Source organism: Urocampus carinirostris, chromosome 1, assembly GCF_059441175.1.
Source record: "Urocampus carinirostris isolate Australia breed hairy pipefish chromosome 1, RoL_Ucar_1.0, whole genome shotgun sequence".
Lineage (NCBI taxonomy): Eukaryota > Metazoa > Chordata > Actinopteri > Syngnathiformes > Syngnathidae > Urocampus > Urocampus carinirostris.
In genome coordinates this window covers 69,435,697-69,453,600 of record NC_142349.1, presented here as the reverse complement: position 1 = coordinate 69,453,600, position 17,904 = coordinate 69,435,697, and the positions used below count along the sequence as shown (strand labels likewise).

At 41.5% G+C, this 17,904-nt stretch overlaps 1 pseudogene; it reads right to left on the bottom strand.

Moving 5' to 3' along the window:
- Positions 1-14,090: 14,090 nt before the first annotated feature.
- On the bottom strand, positions 14,091-14,252 carry LOC148376690 (U2 spliceosomal RNA; annotated as a pseudogene).
- Positions 14,253-17,904: the final 3,652 nt, after the last annotated feature.

Here is a 17,904-nt window from a genome sequence, read left to right as displayed (position 1 = left end):
GCTCCCGGTTAGTATTTGTACCCACTCCTGTCTGTTCCCTTTTATCAGTCCATCTGCAAATGTCAGTTAACACTAGGCAAGCCTTTTTCAACCCTGACTCCCACCTGTCCCGTTTTTTGTTCCCATCTGTCCCCCGGCTTCGATCCGTTTCTGATCCTGACCAGCTTTTGACCTCTTTTTGTCCCTGACCACGTTTTCTCTCCTATTTTGGCTTACGAATCGCTTACGACCCCGACAACGTCTACTCTTCCGTACTGGCTTTCGACCTCTTTTTGTCCCCAACCACGTCTTCTCTCCTATTCTGGCTTAGGACTCGCTTCTGACCCCGACCACGTTTTGGCTCTCTTTCCCAGCTACTGACCCGTTTTTCCATCCCCGACACCGCCATCGCTCGCCACGGAAGATCCACTTCCACGTTCGGAGCACAATACGAGTATCAGAGCGACCTGCTTCCCGCGTCCTGCTATCACTGGATCCTGGGTGCAACCCTTTCTCTTTCTTCCTCATTTTCAAGGATTTCAATTACCCGTACGAACCCTAAGATTATTGTATTTTTTAAAAATATATGTTTCAGGGTGGGCAGCACGGCGGCACAGTGGTTAGCGCGTGTGCGGCATAGTTCTGAGGTAGTGGGAACCTCCTGCGTGGGTTCAAATCCAGCTCCCGGCCTTACTGTGCGGAGTTTGTATGTTCTCCCCGTGCTTGCGTAGGTTTCCTCCGGGCACTCCAGTTTCCTCCCACATTCCAAAAACATGCATTTCAGGTGAATTGGCCGGTCCAAATTGTCCCTAGGTGTGACTGAGCGAGTGAGTTGTCTGTCCCCGTGTGCCCTGCGATTGGCTGGCAACCAGTTCAGGGTGTCCCCTGCCCACTGCCCGATGATTGCTGGGATGGGCTCCAGCACCCCCGCGACCCTACTGAGGATAAGCGGTGCAGCTAATGAGATGAGATGTTTCAGGGTCTTGGACCACCACTGACAATGCAAACCCACACTCAAAACATTTTCCTTCCTGAAATAAACAAATGTTGTGTTCTAGAAATGATAATTTCAGATCCAGAAGGAAAAAAAGTGTGACAGTTAAGGTTCAGTCACAGGTTATTCTACTCCACCAACAAGTAAACAAGCTCTTGATTATAAGCACACCCAACTAAAAGTAAACTACGGCTAAAGTTAAACTCTGGAGCGGATGTTTTACTTGCCTGGAATTTCCTCGTGTGCTCTGCTCCATACCTGTAATTGGCATATTTGCATTTCAGTGACAAACTGTCTGTGAATATTGGCAGATGTAAGCTTTAATATTTTTTCTTCATCTTGGTTCATGTTGGCACATTCAAGTTCTTTCTTAAAGTGTTGTACCCTGAAAATAATTAATGAATGAACAAATTCGACAAAAATAAGCTGGCAGTACCATGGCATATAAATGAGAAGCAGGAACCCTCCATTGCAACATGCCCATGATGACTATTTAGAAATTTACAGACGCTCCCCTACTTACGACCATTAGAGTTACGAAAAACGGTAGATAGGAACAATTTTTCCGGGATATCGAAAAATACTTGAACATTGCTGTGAGTTAGATTTTGTATTGTGTGCACCTTTTTCCGAGTACAGGACATTACGCTAACGGCGTGTGGTGGTCACCCAGTATCCACCCCGAAGAGTATCTGCTTCCTCTTCCTAGTTCATGTGTAAAAATACAATACTGTATCTCCAGCGCATCTATTCAATATGGTTGGTGTAACCTGTAAAGAAGAGGCGAGCCGTTTCTTTTGAAATGAAAGTGGAATAAGAAAGCTTGATGCGGTTGAGAAAATGGTGGGATCGCTTTTTTTATTCCATGGAGGAGGAAGTTGCCTAGCTCTTGTAGCTCATCTTCCAAAAGTAAGTGAACTTTATCCATCTTTATAGAGCATATTATTTTATTAACATTTTATTAATTGTTTATTTTTTCCAATCATCCAATCATCATTGTCTGGTAAGAGAGGAATGATGTTTCGTGAACAGTAACGTGATCACTATGGTTACCGAAAATATGTCATCACTTCACCGAAAACATTGGGTGCTCAAACGTCATGCATAGTCCATGCATCAGTTTAATGTACTTGCAATAAAATGTCATGTGCCCTTGTGTTTATGAAACTCGTTGTTTAGATTTTGGAAGTCTCACAAATGCACAAAACAAAGAACTAAATTGAAAGTTTGAAACGCATCCAAACACAAAAAGCAATGTATTTTCAAGAAACTTAGCAAGTTTCAACTGTTGTTTACTAAACAATGATAAAAGAAAGAAGCATAGGTCATAGGTCTATTATACTACAGGACCAAATTTTCTGTAGGCCTTGAAGGATTTCATACATTTGACTATAAGGGATTTTGTACGATCCAATACAAATTACATTTAAATGCAAAATATATTCACTGGCCGAGCTGTGGGGCGAGGTCAATGCAACCTTGTGAAGAATGATGTTTACAGGAACAGCGGGGAACTGGGAAAAAGGGCTGATAAGATAATCAGCGCTTCTCGACGCAGACGGCCCTGTTGACGTGGAAACGCTCAGGGCCCATGCATCGAGGCGTGGGGGCGTTTTCTGGCACGCCCATGGGAGGAGCCGGCACAGGAGCTGGTGGAAAAAACGTGGGCCAGGAGAACTTCAGGAGATCGAGAGGTACAGAGACTCGAGCGACACTAATTCGGCTAATTCGATGGAGTTCACTTAGTTAAATACTTTAAGAAATTAAATCTGCCTTCATGTGAAAATGTCAGCTATTTTTGTCCTTTTTTTCCCAAAAAGAAAAGAGAGCGCATTGTTAGGTGGTGTTTGGTTAATGGAGTCAGATAACTAATTCGAACAATTTGGTAAACGGTACATTTTAATGTATTAATTGCTAACAGCCTTCGAAATTGAGTCCAAATTGCAAAAAAATTGTCTGGCACCAGGTCTTCTGATTTGAGAGAAGCGTCTTGCATTGAAAGAGTTAATTTTCCCCCACCCGGACAAAAATCAGCGGTGCATCCAACCCAGTCTTGGCAGGTCCTCCGGCGAGCTAGAAATCCCAAGCCTCCACAAGCGGATGGTTGGAAATGGCCGCAACTGGGTGCAGGGGTGACAGGAAAGAAAGCATGGTTGGTTGCTTCCAAGATGTTGGCATAAACTGCCGGGAATGCTAAAACCGAGTGTGACGTCACACATCATGGGAGTAGGTAAACAAACTTGAAACACGCACACACCATACTTAAACCATGGGGGGTATGATTACTCTCAGCACCTGCCTGTTAAATCTGCAATTTTGTGTGTCTAATGTATCAATTTGTAATCACGCCATAACAGTTGTTACTATTACTGGATAGCAATGTTCCCTCTAAGCTGCGCGCGTGCGCAATTGCGCACTGCCCGCACATTCTCAGCGCACAAGAAAATCTATCCAGCACAGTTTTTCAAGAACCGGCTTCTTCGGCTCGGCTCACTAAAAGGAAGCGGCTCTTTCGGGTCCTAAACGGCTCTTCAGGTTGTTTTTGCTTCTTTCATCCCTATATGACCAAATATAATGTAAAATTATGCACAAAAGGAAGGGGAAATAGTACAAAAAAGAACAAAATACCAAAATGAAAAAGGAGTGAAGAGCTGAGAAAAAAAAGAAACAAAAGGAAGAGAAAAACAAATGAAAAATTCAGAAAAAAGCCAGAAAAAAGAAAAGAAAGAAACAAAGGAAATAAAGTAAATAGAGAACAAAAAGAAAAAAAGTAACAGCTAGGAAAAAATAAACACAATGAGATTTTTTTTCAAGGAATCAAAAAAAAAAAATAGAAAAAACAGGGAAAAAGAAGACAAAGTTTGTTTTGTATTCAAATAATTTCCAATTATACCAAGTCAATCTCGTTGCCAACATTGTACTTCCACTAAAAATAGTGATTAAATACAGTTGTGTATTGTGCAACCGACTAATTAAGCCCCCCAAAAAGTTAGTATTATGCGACAAAAGATACCAGGAAAAAAAAAGAAATGGAAATCTTGTGAAAGAATTGTTGTAAGAACAAACGACGTTTGTAGGCCGTACAACCTTTGCAATAATACATGAGTCAATTCATTCAAAAGAGAAAAATCATTTTGCATTGCCAGAAACTCGGCAAAATGTAACTTGATGTCAAGTTTTGGACATGTTTGATAATAACTTAGTTGCCACGCTTCGGATCGCTGTTGCTCACTGTTGTTTCAAGCGTTGCTCACCGACTTTGTGTGAACGCTCAGACCCGTAAGGAAAATTAGAGGGAACATTGCTGGATAGCCCCGCCCTCTCTGCGCTATACTGATGCTAGTCCTACAGTTAAACCGTGAAGCAGTTCCCAATTCAGGTGTAGGGCTGAAACTAGAGCTAGAATCTTTGCCCGGGCCTAAACCTTGCCCGAATTCCAGGCTTAAAATTTCATTGTTTGAGCCAGGCCGGATTTCTCTCTTGCATTTTGTTTTGTTTTCTTTTTGGATGATCTGCACAGCGTGCACTTAATTATTCAATAATTATAATTAGTGAATATTAGTAATATATAAGTGAATCAAGGAAGCAAGGTTTTGGGTGCTTTGAGGAGAGTGATGAGCCACAAGAGTATGAGTATGGTCATGCACGTTGACACAAACGCCGGTGATTCGGCCATCGCGGGGCGGAAGAAGTAAGACAGAAGTCCGGTGTGGAAAAACAGGAAGCCAGAGGCTGACAAGATCGATACCAGATACACGAGCACATACCGGACAGACGAGGTCGATACCAGACAGGACGCGACAGACGGATCAATACCAGATACTGGAGAGTGGAGTCAGATATAAGACAGGACGAGACAGACGGGATCATTACCAGACACTGGCTACTGGGGTCCGATATCAAACAGGACGAGACAGACGGGATCATTACCAGACACTGGAGACTAGAGTCAGATATCAAACAGGACGAGATTGACGGGATCAATACCAGACACTGGAGACTGGAGTCAGATATCAAACAGGACGAGATAGACGGGTTCGATACCAGACAGGATACACAAGCAGGATACCGGACAGAGTCAAAACACACGTCTTGTGGGTGCAGAGATTCATTGACGGACTAACAAAGGGTGAGTGAGAGCAATGAGCTTAAATAGGAGGGAAGCCAATCAGGCAACGAGCCGCAGCTGGCGCCGAACGGGCGGGGCCAAGTGAGGGCAATGGGCAACCGTGACAAAGGAGTGTCTTTGTGTTTTTTTTTTGTATACAGCTTACCGGTACTTGGAATAGTGAACAAAAACACCTTTTTAAATGTGTTCTACTGTTGGAAAAATGTAGGAAGTGTCACAACATTTAAAATTATTTGAAATATTAATCAGGGATTTTTTTCTCCATTTTTATCAACACAGTGGCGGGTAATTTTGGGGCGAAAGACAAAAAGAGGATTAAGCTAAGTATTTGTTTTGTTTTCCCCAAATCCCTCAATGGTCTTGTATATCATCTGAGCTTCTTTACATATAGGACCCCTCGAGTGCCACAGGTCCTTAATACAAAATACAAAACATTATACTGCAATAACCTGGCCACTGTCACGAGTTGCTCTAATATCTAAAATATTTGTATTAAACTCCCTAGACTAAAACCTACACTGACCTCTTAAATCTGTTTTTTCCCAATAAAGCTTAATCGCTACTAACCTCTTAATGCACAATGTCCTCTGCTTGCCTTAACGTCCGAGCCACAGGGTTGGGTAGGAATACTTTAACTTGATTACTTTCAATTACTTTTGGATGACTCCAATACCAAATATGCTAATAAAAGACAAAAGAAACTAAATATGAATAAAATGATGACTCACAACATGCGGTAAGCTTTCTCTCCTGGCTTTGATCTCTTTGATCTCCGGCAAAACGAACATAAAATCCCACAGAAACAAAATGAAAATAAATCCAAACAGCTAGTCAACATCATTTTTGCCGTTCCATGTATTCCGTTACTCCCCAAGCCTGCACAAAATGTAGTCATTTTATTTATATTGAGTTTCTTTTGTCTTTGGTATTGGAGTAATCCAAAAGTAATTGAAAGTATTTAAGTTAAAGTAACCCTACCCAACCCTGTTTAAATCTGCCAGTAACATGAGGTTGGTGTTTTGTGAGGCGCAGATTTTCAAATAACTTAACCTATATCATATTCATAATTTATTGGCAGAGAGAGAGAGAGAGATAGAGAGAGAGAGAGAGACAGAAAGAGAGAGAGAAAGAGAGAGAGAGAGAGATTTCCCGCAGGGAAATTCACACTTCCAGCAGTATCCTTGGTTTGAAAAATAAAATAAAGGTATAGAATACAAAAATACCCAAAATAACTTTTGCTATAGAGAATTTAAATAGTGCTATAGATTGGGAACCTCCTGCGTGGGTTCAAATCCAGCTCCAAACTTCCTGTGCGGAGTTTGTATGTTCTCCCCGTGCTTGCGTGGGTTTCTTCCGGGCACTCCGGTTTCCTCCCACATTCCAAAAACATGCATTTCAGGTGAATTGGCCGGTCCAAATTGTCCCTAGGTCTGAATGAGCGAGTGAGTTGTCTGTCCCTGTGTGCCCTTGCGATTGGCTGGCAACCAGTTCAGGGTGTCCCCTGCCCACTGCCCGATGATTTCTGGGATGGGCTCCAGCACCCCCGCGACCCTACTGAGTATAAGCGGTGTAGCTAATGAGATGAGCTAATGAGTTTTGTTTGTCTTTTATTAGCATATTTGGTATTGGAGTAATCCAAAAGTAATTGAAAGTAATCAAGTTAAAGTAACCCTACCCAACCCTGCCGAGCCAATACCTTCACAATTGACTTCTCGTCAAACCCATACTGTCTTTGTATCGTACAAATGTCAACCTCCCCCCCAAAAACAAACAGAAAAAAACAAAGGTCACATACTGGACTTAATCAGCAGCACATAGATCACTCCGGTAACCCGGCCATTATTGATTTGTTTCCCTTGGACGAGAAAATTCTTCAACTTTCACAACGATGCACAAGAAAGGTAAAAAACAATCGATCATCTGCTTCTGGAACATCAAATATCATCGCTCTCAATCGTCTCCCCACTCTGATCAACTCCTATCGTAGAGTTCCGCTTTTACTTCTCTGCTGAACTATTAACTGTCAGTGTTCCTCTCATAACATTTACCGTATTTTCCGTACTATAAGACGCACCGGGTTATTTGGCGCACCCCGAAAAAATGGTTTTTGGTCCTATTTTTGACATACATAAGACGCACCGGATTATAAGGCGCTACAATGGGAACGTGGACAAAACAGTCAGATAGTTCAGTCCAACTTATTACCCCCTTAACATTCCCAAAGCTTGCAAAGACGCAAGTACGTGTCGAGAACATGTGCGGATGCGGTGTCCGTACGATGTCACTCAAATGCATTATTTAAAATATCATTCGGAAGGTTAAAGTCTTGGGATTCAAGAAATGCTAACCATTCCTTAGTATCTATTTTCTTTTTCGCTCGCAACTTTACTGTGCATATGACAATAAACACTTGGAATTGAGTTTAATTTAAAAATAGACACTCCATTCCATCCATTATCTGCACCGCTTATCACAGAAACATCGAGTTCAGTCTGAAACAAGATACAGGGACAATATAAAACCCGGAGTAGCTCACCGAAGTCGTTGTGTTCATAATAATGTGCAGGCAATGTCCTCTTATATCCGTGAGGGTACTAAATCCAGGAGAATGCAATATTTACAAATACAGAATAGAAAAAAATGCTTTCTCTATGCCGTCAGCCACATGCTATACGCATTCATCTTTTTCGGCCAATTGCAGGCTTTGTTTCGCCGTTTAAGCCAATGGCAGCCTATAAATGATAAAAAGGATCCGCCTCTTGACCTCCGAATAATTTTAGCCAATAGTGATCGATTCAACTGATGATTGACACATCTTTTTCAGCCAATTGCAGGCTTTGTTTGCCGTTTAAGCCAATGCCAGCCTGTAAATAATAAAAAGGATCCGCCCCTTGACCTCCAAATAACTTTAGCCAATAGTGATCGATTCAAATGATGATTGACACATTGGTTAGCCAATGAAACGCCGGTAGATAAATCCCAGCATACACCGCGTACTACTTGGTGTTCGGGGGAAAATCTAGTCGGCGGCTGCAAGTTAGTTGGAAAACTTTGCAATTTTAAAATTGATCCATAAATAAGGCGCACTGTATTATAAGGCGCATGGTCAGCTTTTGAAAAAAATAAAGGCTTTTAGGTGCGTCTTATAGTGCGGAACACACGGTACTTCCGATAGTGCTGTGTACAATGGCGTCGCCCTACAGTTTGGCACGTAAATCATGTAAAGTTGACTGTTTTAGGTTGTGTGTTTCTCAGACTTCCATGCTATGAAATTAACCTGTTTTTCTCATCTCATCTCATTAGCCGTACCGCTTATCCTCATTAGGGTCGCGGGGGGGCTGAAGCCCATCACAGCCATCTCCGGGCAGTGGGCAGGGGACACCCTTAGCTGGTTGCCAGCCAATTGCAGGGCAACCTGTTTTTATATTCCTAAATATAAAAACAATTATCACACACACACACACACACACACACAGATAGTCACGTTTCAAAGATCAGTCTAATTCCATTATTTGTAAATACGTTTCTCAATTTTATTGTATTTTAGTGGCACTTATGTGTGACTTAATTTCCTGTTTATGTGTGACATCAATAAACCACGCCTACTGACCGATTGTTGTCAGTTCGGCCCGGGCAACCTGGGAAGATAGAACAGAATAGAATAGAATAGAATAGAATAGAATAGAATAGAATAGAATAGAATAGAATAGAATAGAATAGGGCAGCAAGGCAGCACAGTGGTTAGCGCTTGTGCGGCGCAGTTCATGTAATGGGAACCTGTCGTGGGTTCAAATCCAGCTCCAGACTTCCTGTGCGGAGTTTGTATGTTCTCCCCCGTGCTTGCGTGGGTTTCCCAAAAAACATGCATTTCAGGTGAATTGGCCGGTCCAAATTGTCCCTAGGTGTGAATGAGCAAATGAGTTGTCTGTCCCTGTGTGCCCTGCGATTGGCTGGCAACCAGTTCAGGGTGTCCCCTGCCCACTGCCCGGAGATGGCTGGGATAGGCTCCAGCCCCCCCGCGACCCTAATGAGGATAAGCGGTACGGCTAATGAGATGAGATGAGAATAGAATAGAATAGAATATACCTTTATTGTCATTGTTACAAAATGGGTTAACATATTGTGACAACAAAATTGGGCATGACACTCCATTTTCACACATTCACAGTGAGATAAAAAGCCAAGAAGATAAAGGAACAGAGAAGATAGGGTTTTAAAACAAGGAGGATAAGGCTATAGTTATAATTTACATGATATTTACACAAGAAATGTCGGCATGTAGAATGTTACATACAGTTGGTATCGTAATACAGTTGGTATCGTAAGGGTTGTGCGATTTTGCATTTGGTGCAAAAGTCATTATAGTGCAAAAAAAAATAGTCACCATATGCATTGGAGCAAACATAATCATCATAGTGCAGAAAAAAAAGGTCAACATTGTGCAAGGTGAGCAGTAAACATAAAAGATGGCGGCTAGGCCGTGCTCGCTCCATTCGCCAGGGAGGTCAAACCTCAATAAGTGTTTTTATCTGAATAATTCTGCCAACAGAGAGTTTATATCTTGAATATCTCTCACAATAAGATGTACCTCAACTACTTTTGTCCTCTATTAGCAACAATGCTCTCGAAAACTCTTGCCCCCCTTACCTCTCTGACCTTCTGCCAGAACACACTCCCTCCCGCAATCCCCCCTTCGACCTTTGCTGGTTGATTCACCACCTACACGCAATTACTCGAGTCAAGTCAAGTCCTTTTTATTTGTGACGCCCTTAATCACAAAGAGTCTCAAAGGGCTGCACAGACCACAGATTATTGCAAACCACAGACTATTATGACACCATCCCCTGATCTAAAACCTACATGAGGGCAAGGAAAAACTTAAAAACCTTAACATGACCTATGGATTTCTTCTTGGCTCTTGGAATCACTAGTAGACCAGCATTTTCAGAGCGAAGGCTCCGGACCGGAACATAAGGAGGAATAAAATGTGAAAGACCTGAGGGAGCAAGTCTATGCATGATTTTGTATATGACCAACAGAACCTTAAAATCACATCTTAAGCTAACAGGGAAGCAATGCAGGTTAGCAAAAATCGGGGTCAAGTGATCAAACTTTCTTGTCTTAGTTAAAAGCCTCGCTGCAGCATTTTTTTACCAGCTGCAGGCTCTTGTTTTTGGATTTCGGGGGACTGGAGATTAGCACATAACAGTAATCGAGACGGGAGGTAACAAACGCATGAATTATAGTCTCCACATCGGACTGGGACAGCATGGGTCGAATTTCAGCCTTGTTGCGTAGACGGAAAAAAGTTGTTTTAGTAATATCCTTGACGGGTCTAAAGCGACCAATTACGTGTGGGAGAGCTAAAAAAATATTGACTAATCGTAGAAGGAAATTCAGGCAAAGACTTGTTGAGTTTTCTTAACAATTGCAATTGGAGAATGAAAGAAGGTCAGGGGAGCAAGCCATTTTACCTGCTTTCAGCTCCTCAGTCCAACTCTTTTCTGACCCTCCCCCTTTTGCCTCCGTGTTTTATTGAAGTCAAAAGGGTGGAAGAGTATTGAGAAAAAGATGGTTTACCATCCCCCCACTGGAACAGTAGAATTTTTAAACAAAGACAGGAAACTAGGTAACGTAAAAAGGGCCACCACTGATTAGAAATACACAATTTTGAGCAAAACTAACATAAAAAGCGACAGAAACAAAATGAAAATAAATCCAAACAGCTCGCCAACATCATTTTTGCCATTCCATGTATTCCGTTACTCCCCAAGCCTGCACAAAATGTAGTCATTTTATTCATATTTAGTTTCTTTTGTCTTTTATTAGCATATTTTGGTATTGAAGTAATTGAAAGTAATCAATCAAGACTGGTTAGGTTTTCTTAACAATTGCAATTGGAGAAAGAAAGAAGGTCAGGGGAGCAAGCCATTTTACCTGCTTTCAGCTTGAAACAGTACATTTTTAAACAAAGACAGGAAAACTAGGTAACGTAAAAAGGGCCACCACTGATTAGAAACACACAATTTTGAGCAAATACATTTAAGCCTACTTTACAATTCTTAACAAGATTCTTAACTAGACTGAATTATAATTTAATTTTAAGTGCACAACGTGACGGGCAGATCTGTAAGTCAAGCATCCTTTTTTGGGGGAGGAAATGTTTTTTTTTTCCTTTACCCGAACATCTTGCCGGAATCTGACTCCTCCAGATCCCCCCTTTCAAAAAGTACAATTACTTTCAGATTCAGATTCAGATTCAGATCTACTTTATTGTCATTCTAGTACACGTGTATACAGAACGAAATGTCGATACATCTGACCCGCACAGTTTCCTCGAATGTACAGATATAAGTAAAAGTTGTATTGTATTATGGCTACGTATAGTAATTTACCATACCATAGTGCCGATAGTGCAAGAGGAGTAGCTAACCAGATGTGCAAAATGGGCAGTCAGGTTAACAAGTCAGGTAAACAGTAACATTAACACTGTAACAATAACGCTGTAAGTACAATAGTGCAGAGAGCAAATGTGCAAGGAGTGGCAAGCTATAAAGAACTGCCAGTAGTGCAAAAAGTCAGATTAGCAGCCGTTAAGATTTAGGTTAACTATATGTTAGATTGACCATTTAACAGTCTAATGGCCAGGGGGACTAGACTACTGCGGAACCTGGTGGTCCTGAGACCACAACAGAATTCGACATGCATTAACTTCAAAATAAATGTATGAATGTCCTCCATTGAATGGATTTGTATAGATATAATGCAAACAATTACCTGGGTTTCTGCAGATAAAACCATATAAGTTGCAACACAAATCAGCATTATACAGAACCGACGTTCAATTCTGAACATTTGTATCTTATATGGTTATTTTCTCCTACATATCTGTTCCCTCTTTTAGACCTTTGCCTTTTTAAACCTTCTGTTTAAACTTTATCTGCTTTCTCTTCCACGCTTGTTGGTATAAAAGGATGATCTCTTTGGGGGTCACCCAATGTAAGGATGCTGAATGAATGAGTCAATAGTTAGCATGAGATTTTCTTTCATGCTGTTTGCAGCAATGTAGACATTCATATGGTAAAGCTAACAGCCCACCACTTTGTAACCTGACAAATACATGACCGGTGCCACTGAACGCAACCTCTGCTGGATGCCATGTCGGAAGCTCGGAAAAAATAAACACAATGACATTTTTTTTCAAAGGAATTTTTTTTAAAAACACGGAAAAAAGAAGAAAACGTTTGTGTTGCATTCAAATAATTTCCAATTATATCAAGTGAATCTTATTGCCAACATTGTTGTCATGGTCGCCGTGGCGACCGGTCTGCCCCGCCCCCTGGGCACCAGCTGAAGCAGATCAGCTAATTGCGTGGCTGCTACTTAAGGTTGGGTTGTGGGTATTGCGGGTGTTGGCTCATTACACCTTTTCTGTTCTGTTATGCCCTGTCTTGTTTAGTTTGAGCCGGAGGAAACCTGTACCTGACCATTCTGAGTGTAAGAATGTTTTTGTTCTGTTTTGTCCCGGAGTTTTTGGACGACTTTTATTTTGGTAAATAAAAGCAATTGAGTTCTCCCTTCCTGCCTCCGTTCTAGTCCGGTCCCACCTCGTGACGATTGTACTTCCACCAAAAAAATGTGATTAAGTACAGTTCTGTATCTTGCAACCGACTAAATAAGCCCCCCAAGATGTTAATATTATGCGACAAACTATATCAGGAAACAAAAAGAAATGGATATCTTGTGAAAGACGTTTGTAGACTGTACAACCTTTGCAATAGTACATGAGTCAATTCATTCAAAAGTGAAACATAATTTTGCATTGCCGGAAACTCAGCAAAATGTAACTTGATGTCAAGTTTTGGACATGTTTGATAATGAATTATCTTGCCACACTTGGGATTATGGTTGCTCACTGTTGTTTCAAGCGTTGCTCACCGACATGGTGTGAACGCTCAGACCCGTGGAAAATTACAGGGATCATTGGACAGGGATATGAAGAGACCCCGAGTCGGCGTACATGAGCAGCCTCCGCCCGTAATGAGTTGGGAAAGAAGCCACTCGGTGTTGGTTTATAAACAGTTATTCATCTTCAGCCTTGCACTTGGGAAAGGGGAGTGGGTTTGCCCTTGGGCTAATCTTCTCGCCGGTGGACGACAGCCAATCCATCAGTGGACTATTTAAATGGTATACTGCTAAGTTAGTGGACCTTCCAAAGAAATGAGAGTATAGGAGAAAATGAGAGGGGTGGGGGCTTATATGACAAAAAGAAAGATGGTGGCATTATAAGGTTGCTGGAGTGGGATTGAGAGATAAGGTGAGGTGGGTTGGGCCCACTTGACTCGCCATGATTTATGATGTCGGGCACGTCTGACTGTTTGAAATAACGAGGTGAAATTGGTGGAATTGACGTACGAGAGAAGGAGCACCGCAGTGATATCGGTGGAATGTCAATTATGTAATTACAAATGCCTGCATTCGAGGATTGTTATGCATGCACTTTTTTTTCATGGGACCATTCCAATCCTGATAAAAGCACTCCCGAGACCCTCCCCAGACTATTACCGCGGCCATGTACATCAACAACACAGGAGCCGTCTGACTCCTTGTTCCTGTGAAAATGGATGGTGAAGGAATTACGGTAAATTCCGGACTATAGAGCGCACCTGATTATCAGCCGCACCTACCATATTTTAAGAGGAAAACCGATTTTGTACATACACAAGCCGCACCTGTATATAAGCCGCATGCGCCCACAATTAAACATGTAACACAAACACGAAATTAACCCAAACCCGACTTCGAGTCCCGCGATTGAAACTAAATGGGGGGGTTTTGTAGAGGGTTATTCTTCTATATTCTTTATCAATTATCCATTATCCGTTATCGGTCAGATCATAATACGCTGCAAAGCCAAGAGGCCGAGACACTTGTTCCCAGCCAAGAGGCTGAGTCAAGGTCCTAGCCTTAGGGCAAAGCAACGATCAATGCGAATGCACCGATCCCAGAGGTACTGCAATACCGGGCCATTGCGTGAAGTGGACAGAGCAAGCTCTTATTCCATCTCCCAATTGCAAAAATCAGAACTTCATCAAATGTCCTTCATAAAAGTCCACAGTTCAAAAATCACAGCCGGCAAAATGAACGGAAAATGATAAGGTTTGATGCAGACCTGCAGAGTCCGGGAACCGTTGAAAGTAATCCAAGGAAAAAGTGTATATTTCCAAAGGTAAGGGTGGGAAAAATATTTCAGATGAACACATTTACTCACGCAACTCCTTTTTCTTTAACCAACTTTTTACCCCCTCTTCTTTCCTTGTCTGTCCCTCACCTTTAGCGGCCCCCACTTAAACTCGGCACCCCGCGTTTGTTCCGCCCCTCATTTTTCGTTCACCCGTGCAAAACATATCAGAATAAGTGTCTAAAATAAAGACAAATAAATACATTACAAAAATATACAGTTGCAAATACATATTATACATGGGTTACACATATTTACAAAGAAAGACGGTACACCGAGAGAGTTTTCAAAGCTTTAATAATAATAATATAGCTTTGACAGGGCAGTTAATGGTAGCAACACTCGAGCGCCGCTAGCGGCCGTTAGAAAAATTACATAAATTGGCCGCATCACTGGATAAGCCGCAGGGTTGAAAGTTAGGGAAAAAAGTAGCGGCTTATAGTCCGGAATTTACGGTATTCAAAACAACTATTTATTGACCAATTGAATCAAAGAGCAGAGTTTATTCTTTTCAAAACTCATCTCACCTTTTTGGAGCGCCACATAGAGTTATTCTGAAGGGTGTCTACACACACTTTAGTGGAAATCTTTTGACCATTTTTGATGGTTCAATATACTTCAATCAAGACACACACACTCTTGAATGTATGGACTTTTCTTTTACTCATCATCTACTGAAGAAGCTTGAATAGAACACAAAACAATAATAATAAAATTAAACAAAACAAAAGTAGAAGTTGAGAACTTAAACTGACACTATGTGGATAGACAACAAGGTTGGCTTGATTATTAAGTTATTGTATTTCATTGGAATTTAGTAATTTTATTCATGTTTCTTTTGTCTTTTATTAGCATATTTGGTATTGGAGTAATCCAAAAGTAATTGAAAGTAATCCAGTTAAAGTAACCCTACCCAACCCTGCACCTATACCAATACCTAGCAACAACGAGATGTTCTGGGAAGTTGTGCTTCGATAAGATGACGGACCAGTCTTTATGTTCTCAGCTGTTGAGCGATGAGGAATCCTGGTAGGCCTGGTACAAGGACCACAGGATGCAGGGTGTTGAAGCAGACGTTGGCTCCTGGTGGACCGAGGCTTCACTAAAGTCGTTGGCCTTGTCCCATCAGTTTGGCCGCTAGCCTGCCTACTTGTCAAGGCTCTCTGGCTGCCAGTTGAGCTGAGACTTGGTCAGGGCCTTGGTCCAGTTCTTCCTGTTCGGACATGCTCTCTTGCTTCTTGCTGCCCAAAATCAGACTGCCCTTGCAAGGTGAGATGTGTACCAGCTCTGGGTTCCGATCTCCTGAGAGGAACGGACCCCCTGTGGTGGAGTTGTCACGGCGACCTTTGATGCACAAATGCAAGCAAATGTCCCCCTCCGTAACTTCACTTTCCACCAGTATCAGCCAGGTAATATCTATGTGATTGACTTTGAACACAGTTTCAGCAGCAGCTTCACATGTTTTGACATTGTTTGATCATTTTCTGACTTTGCAAAACGGAATTCTGACCAAAAGTTAAATATTCAACACTGTTCATTAGTTTCTGTTACAACAAGGAATCTGTCCCTATTTCATTTACCAATTATCTTCGTTAACGTGTCCGATCCCAATTCTGTGTCCACGGTGCAGAGGTTCAGGGTTCAAATCCAGCTATCGCAGCCTCCCTGAGTGGAGTTTACATGTTCTCCCCGGGCCTATGTAGGTTTCCTCCACATTAAAAATTGTGGGATGGTTTGATGATCTGAAACCTTTGTGAGAGATAAATATGCAGAACACCAAGACATCAGGAAGTGGGCAAATACATTTTCACAACATTGCATCTCACCGGGCAGCACGACGGCTGAGTGGTTATCGCGCAGCCCCATGGTGCGGAGGTTCGGGGTTCAGGTCCAGCTACCGCGGCTTCCCCGTGTGGAGTTTGCATGTTCTGCTCGTGCCTGCGAGGATTTCCTCCCACATTTAGAAAAACGGGTTTGAATGAGCGAGTGAGTTGTCTGGCTCTGTGTGCCCTGTGACTGGCTGGCAACCAATTCAGGGTGTCCCCTGGATGGATCCCTTAACCACTAGGGTTGTAAGGGCACCATTTTCTGTGGTGTGCCTTGGGCAAAAATAGCCTATCGAGGCCAAATAGAACACATACCTTATTAAAATAGAATTTCAACAAAAGATCCTTCCCGGAAAGCTCTTAATTGGTTTCACACTCAAAACTTTCAATCTACTACGAGTAGAAATAAGTTCCAAAATGGAGCAAATGTCCATGATTTCTTTTCAGTTGCCAGAAGATTGAAAACTAAAAAAGTTTTGAAAAAGTGTGAGTTGAGTGGAAATCTTTTATTTGGCTTATGTTGAGATTTGAAACAAAATGAAACATATTTGTAAGAGAGGTAGAAGATAACCAAAACTTTTTTTTTCTAAGTACAGTATTCTTTCCTGATATTAAAGGTAACTTCAAAATGTTTTACTGTCTGACGGTTCTTTAACTGTGTTACGTCATAAATATTAAAAATATATATTTAATTTGATTTTTTTCTGAGGAAACCCTAAACACCAGTATGAACTTAAAAGAACTGTTCGTAACTTGGAACTTTTAGGCCATTTCTTACTTTCACCATTTTCAAGCTACACTAACAAAGCAAAAACAAAAACACAAAGGGAAAAGCATGAGATCTTTCTTTTCACCCCATTCTTTCTACTTAATGTGTTCCGCCCCGAATAGCATCGCTAAAAGTAATATAAAAGCAGATAGGCGGGGTGGAAAAACAAACATGAGTGCTATTTGAACTCAGTTGGAGATTGGTAACACACACTGAATGGAAACAGTATTTAATCCCACCTTTTTTGTACATATAGACCTACATTTCCCCCCCTTTGTTGTTGGCTCCAGATTTTTTCATCCACAACTGAGGGAAAGGAGGCACATCAGAAGAAGGGTAAGAATGAAAAACAAGACAATGGAAGCATGACAAATTCAAACACGGAAAGAAGCAGACATGTCCACTGTGATGCGAAAAGTCCCAAGTGGAAATTCATAGCTGCTTTGTGAGAAATCCCGTCACTGAAGTGAGACCTTGAGTTGAGGCGAATGGCATATACCGCAACGAGGCTAGTTTATCAAACTGGACTGACAGAGGGCGATGCAACCACATACTTCAAGTACATTGTTAAAAAAAAAAACAAAAAAAAAAACTTAAAACCACAGCTGACAAATCTCTCAACATGCACAGTAATGTGATTGATGTTGTCAAGCTGTTTGGATTTATTTTCGTTTTGTTCTGTCGCCATTTATGTTATTTTTGCCGGACGTTGCATGTTGTGCTAAAATTCTAATTCCCCTTATAGTGTTGAAAGCCAGCAGAGGAGCTAACCACGTAGTGTGTGTGACTCATTCATTTGCAGGTAAATTGTACCCGTTTTTATACTCGTTATTGTTATTATTTCTATTTTCTCATGTATGTAAAAAGGATGATGTTGGTTAAAATTCAGACTGAAGAAATATATGTTGAATTCATTGTAATCGTTAAAAAAACACACTTGTCAAAAGTATCTTGTTAAAACGGATG